The sequence below is a fragment of the Corvus cornix genome, chromosome 2 (assembly GCF_000738735.6).
Source record: "Corvus cornix cornix isolate S_Up_H32 chromosome 2, ASM73873v5, whole genome shotgun sequence".
NCBI lineage: Eukaryota > Metazoa > Chordata > Aves > Passeriformes > Corvidae > Corvus > Corvus cornix.
Genome location: NC_046333.1, coordinates 80867393 through 80873392, shown reverse-complemented (window position 1 = coordinate 80873392; position 6000 = coordinate 80867393).

Here is a 6000-nt window from a genome sequence, read left to right as displayed (position 1 = left end):
TCTATTGAACTTTATGAATTGATCACACTTAATTCTTGACGCTGCCTGAAAACAATAGAAAGCCAGTTATGCATTATTTGATTATCACTGTAAGACATTAATGTCTTCAGTGAACTAATAGAAATTGCAGATAAATAGCCTGTTTCCAGAAAAATCAATATAATCCATATTGTACTACTTATCTCCATCAACATTAAGGAAATTCAATAATAATGCAAATCAATTATCAAGCACATAAAAAGAACATTCATCATCCTTTCAGGGGGCAATAATAACAGCATAAAGAACACAGATGAGAACAACAGTATTTGATCTCTTCTATCTACATTGAATTCTGTCTGTATTTTAAAGCATCTGTCCTAATCAGAGTCAGCTTCATCAGGCCATAGGAAAACGATCTTCCATTCTGCTTTTAGAAAACTGAGCTCAAGAAGAAGGGTTGGATAAAGCAAGATCTCCACCCGATCAAGTATAACATTTTCCTTGCCTTGTGGACATCCCCTCTGCTGTAATTAGTTTTCAACAGGCTTCAACGGGACTTTTGCTCCACAGGCTACCAAGTCCTTTCCCATCATATTCCAGCAGGAAGGAATGCCATGTGGCATTTTCCTCTCCTGAAAGCTTATGATTTTTTGATTTGCCTAAGGAATTTTTCTTTTCCAGCAGAGTGAACCAAAACCAGAATTGAGCAGCTCTGTGACTTTGACAGCTGAGAACTGACTGAAGCAGTACTTTATTAAAATAATTTTTGAGGTCCTCACCTATAAACTCACAGTCATAAGCATGCTAGGAAAAAGTAACTCCCCTTCTGGTTTTCATGCTGGGACAGACACGGATGCTAAAATGATTTACAGTCTTGGATACTTGGTGCTGCACACTAACAACTTGGAACGTCCTGATTTTTGATGTAGCTTTAGCAAGATCTCACACGTGTGAAGAACAGACACATTCAGACCTAAGCTCATTTTCCTTGCCTAAGCTTTCCATGCCCGAGAAATGTCAGACCAGAGCTCCTTCTGCCCAGAACATCCTCTTTTGGTACCCCTCCAGTGAGAGGAAAATGCAGCATCTCCTTTACATATCTGCTGCTAACCAGTTAACATCCAGTCCCTGCTACTTTCCCTCGGGTTGTTTGGTTTGTGGGCACATCCATGCTCTGTAACTGGTATCAGTTTGGCCTTGGATGCAGCTCATGTCCCCCTTTCTTCACTCATCACGTGCTATTCATGCCTTAATCAGCAACTGTTTAATTGGTAATACTTTATCCCTCCGGTATTTGGATGAGTATTTTTGCTCATGCTGGCTGCTGACACCACACAATTGTGCAAGGCTAAGCAAAACCTCAGCTAAGATATATAAATACTGAGACGGCCAAAGAAAGATGGATAGCAGAGTTGCTGCTACAAAAGTTTCTAGGATAATTCTTCCATATACTGCTAAAATGGGTTAAAACCCAGAGAAATCCAGATAAGGTCTGCAGCTTAAAACATTCTGTTATTGTTATAAAGATTAGAATTTACTATTACTGTACAAATGCACGATTGCTATTAATATAATTTTTGTTTGACACCCTTGCAGATCTTGGCCTGTCCCATTATCTGAGCTCAGTCAAGTCTTAGTTTCCCCATGGCTCTCCTTAGCTCTTGTGCCTCTCCGCTATGACCTAGGCATGGGACAAGCTCTGTTGGTGTCCTGCTGTGGCCAATCACTGCAACTGTGCCAGAGGACAAGCTGCTGCAAAACCCTTGGCAGTCCCATGTCCTCTGGGGAAGGAAGAGCCGCTGGTGCCTCCCATCCTGAGAAAAGGCACTGAAATGCATGTCCAGCAAACTGCATGTCCAGCAAACTGCATGTCCTGCTTGGCAGGCAGCTGTGCAAGGACCTGGCAGACTCAGTGCACCTCTGCCTCTTCTGCAGGCACGTTGCCTTTCATCCCTTTCCGTGACAAGGGGATGTCTTTTTTCAGGGGGCACTTTAAACCATCCCAGGATCTTTGCCTTGAAAGTCTCCTCCATTACATCAAAATGCTTTGACTTTGTTAAGCCTCAGTTAACTTCAGGTCCCGGTGGCACTATTTAATATCTTGCTTATTGAACCAGGTACAGGAACTAGTCAAGTCTGCAAGGATGTGAGTGGCAGTAAGGGGAGCAGTGCGTACATTTAAGGAGGTCGCTAATAAAACTCTGGCTTTAGCACCCTTAGAGGTGCTGAGGGGAATAAAATTAGGCTGAAAACTTTTTTGTATGCAATAAGCTGAATTCCTCCCTTTGCCATGGTGCACCCATTGCCATTGGAGTCCCCACACACACACACAAAATTGAGCTATGGGGCCATTAGACAGTTTTAGATGTTCCTAGTCCCAGGCGATTTATTTCAAATAGCAGCCTGGGGCAGTTGCATCCCCTTTCTGCTCTTCTAGCCCTATATGGGGTAGACAAAGGTCTTGGAGCAAGGATCAGGAGTTCAGTTGTGACAAGACACAAAACTGCTGTTTTGCTTCCCAAGCACCTCCCGCTTTGCTGAGATTTCAGGAAAATACTGTTGGCCTTTCGGTGGGGTTCCAACAGTGACTTGACAGATGGTCTTGTGAGAGGCAGTAAGTGCCATCAGCAAGGCACAGAGTAAATCCCTGGAAGTAAAAAGTCCAAGTTTTTCTGGGATAATTCATGATCTCTAGACATGGTATTGGAAACACAGTAAAAGACTACATAGTTCATTTCCCACTTTTTACATTCCTCAGTCCAGCAAGTCAGGCTTAGTTGTGACTGAAGTTGTTCTGGTTTATAAAACTAGTTTTAATTTTTAAATCAAAGTTAATACAGCAGACAAACATCATACTTTAACTGTGGCATGTCAGAGATGAGATGAATGACAGCCATCATTTGTCACTTTATGAAGCAGCTCCACAATCTTCCTGTCTTTTAACATCTCTTTAACCTTAATTTTGCTGATTTGAACAGTCATTAATTAACTATGTATGGTATACACAGCTGATATACCTGGAATTTCACAGTCTATTAGAGTACATAATTTGCATTTACATCACAGTGTTGTTAAACCAAATCATTATCTTAAACTACACATACACATCAAATTTTAGGAAGTCAAACCAATTTGTCTCCAACTGTATATTTTTCAATTATATTTATTAACGCCACTTTTCTTTTTGTTTATTGAAAACATATTTCACAGATGGTTGCATCAAAAATATTACTGCTCTAAGCCCTATTAATGGAAGAAAAAAAAAAAAAAAAAAGCCAACCCCCCCCAGATTACAGACCTTAGCTGTGGGGAGGATAGCTCCACTATTCTGTATAAACAACTGCAGTGTTCAATCTCCTGCTCACTGGTTTCCAACTTTACATTCCCCTCCTGATAACTTAAAAGCCACTACAGATGTCCATATGCTGGCAGAGAGCCTTTCTCCTCGGTGGGGATTGTGGAGTAACCCGTGGTCGGTGCCTCCCCACTTGGGCAGTCTGCAGCTGCCTGCCCAAACATCCTCCTGCTGTGTGCCCGGCCAGGGCTCAGGGCTGGGAGCTGTGCCCGTGCTTTAATGCGCCAGCAAACCATGCATATTTAAAGATCCCTTTATTTTGTTCAGAACATGTAATCTAGTAACTGAGATGGCTTTTTCTCCATGTTACAGATAAGCTGTGACTGCAAGAGCAGGTTGAGTTGCTGACATGCAAGCATTGGCTCTGCACCTGGGTTTTGGTAACAGGAACAGACTATAACAATGGTTGCATTATTACAGAGGAACCAGAAGAGAACAAAACAAACACAAAAGGTAACCTCTTAAACCATTCTAACTAAAGGCAGATAGTGATGGGGCAAGTGGAGTGGTATTAAACTAAAAGAGAGGAGATTTAAATTAGATGTTAGGAAGAAATTCTTCACTGAGGGTGGTGAGGCACTGGAACGGGTTGCCCAGAGAAGCTGTGGATGTCCCGTTACTGAAAGTGTTTAAGGCCAGGCTGGATGGGGCTCTGAGAAACCTGGTCTAGTGGAAGGTGTCCCTGCCCATGAGAGGGAATTTGGACTAAATGATCTTTAAGGTCCCTTCAACTGTTCTATGATTCTGTGAAGTGTTACATTGCTACAAAAAGGACCAGAAATAAAAAAAAAACTGAACAGTTCACCTCTTACACCATTCTGACTAAAAGTAAAGCAAAAATCTGGACAGAAAGGCCCCTGGCTGAGCTGCAGGAGCAGTGTAAGGCAGTGGTGCCTGGTCAGCTCTGAGTCCCTTGAAGCTGCAGCACCCCCGGCACTCTCTGGTCAGCACTGGGTCCTTGGCCCCAGCACCTGTGCCCTGCCAAGGTCTAAGACGCTGCTGCCCAATTTTGCCCACTGTTAACCACCCTTGACCCTGACCTCCTCCTGCCCGTGGTGCTCCCACAGGCTGAGGGCTGCCCCACACCCTACCACAGCTTGTCCCATTCAGCCCTGCAGTGGAGGGCACCCCACAGGCAGCCTGTCTTTTCCCAGCAGCTTTCATACAGCTCACTCTTTTCACTCTTGACTGAGTGCTGTTGTGTCTGCATAACAGGAGGCTGACACTCTCTTTTTTCTTTCCCGTGATGACAAGCCTGCAGTAGTAGCCAGGGTATTGGAAGTGGTGGCTGTCACATTTGGCAATACAGCTGCTATTTGGCATATTTTGATTTCCTTAATGCTGCTACAGCACTACAGTGGGTGGTGCTCTTGCCCACATCCACAGACCTTAGGCTGAAACAAAAGCAACACAACATATTGTTCAAATATTGCATATAGTGCAAATTCTCCTCTTCTCCTACCACCCTAATAAAAAAGTCTGGAAATTCTCCTCCTACCACCCTAATAAAAAAGTCAAACCCAGAGCAGCTTAAGGAAAAGGTCATGAGGTTTTGGGGTAGTGTTTTTTTTGTTTGTTTGGTTTTGGTGTTGTTTTTCTGAGGGAAAGAGTAGAAGTCTTCTTCAAAATGAACTTATATTTGCTATAGAAGATGTTAGATTCAAGTGGTAGAGGCTTTTTTCTCTCTCTTTCCATTGATGACAGAGGTAATAATAGATTGTGTCTGCACACAGAAGCCTGAATTCTATGCCACAAACTTTCTCTTCAGACTTGATGTTATTAAACAAGTTACTGTCTTGATGTTTAGTTAATTTCTGCCTATGTAACATTAATGTAAAATAAATAAATTATGTAAAAATCAGCCCCCATAGCCAATGAGCTGTGCATAAATGAAAAGACTTACGTAAGTTACTATTTTAATAGAATTTGTGAAAAATAAGGAATCAGCAAACCACTGCTATTTTGCTTTCCTACATTTAGTAGCAAGTTTCAGATTTTACCTGCTTGGAAAAGAAAGGTATTTCAGCATCTGAAACTACTCATCCAACTACTGAAATTAACTGCAACAATCAGTCACTGTGAGTACTTTTTATCCATGTCGCGCTCTGAAAGCAGTGAAAATAAAAGTGCAGAGAGGCAAAGGCTCTAGAGTAAATTCTGACAGATAGGTACTAGCAAATACCTTTTTTCTCCTGTTAGCTGTTAGAAGGTTGCAGTCTTTGATGTGCTGGCAAGAGTGACCTCGATGTGCACATCCTTTGAGAAGGTTGTACCAATTCTTCACCTGTTGTCACTTTGGGCCTGGTGAAGCTGATGGAAAACTTTCCAGGGACTTCTGTCGGCTTTGAAATTAGGTATAAGCTAAATGTTTACAGGTTGCAAGAGTTTAGCATGCACTTTCTTCTGGCAAAGTGATACCGATGCTCACAGAGGAAGGAAATGGCTTTTTAAATTGCATTAAAAATACTAAAGCAGGTTTGATCAAGAATTAGATTTAAGAATAATGCATTAGCATGGTGTCCTGCTAGAGTTCTGTACCTGACTAGCATCAGTACCCATGGCATGTGCCTTGCTGGACTTGCAGAGAACTGTGGTGTGCTGTTCTTTTGACTGATGTGTCCCAGTTGAGATGGTGCAAAACCCAGGGGGAGCACTGGGGAGGA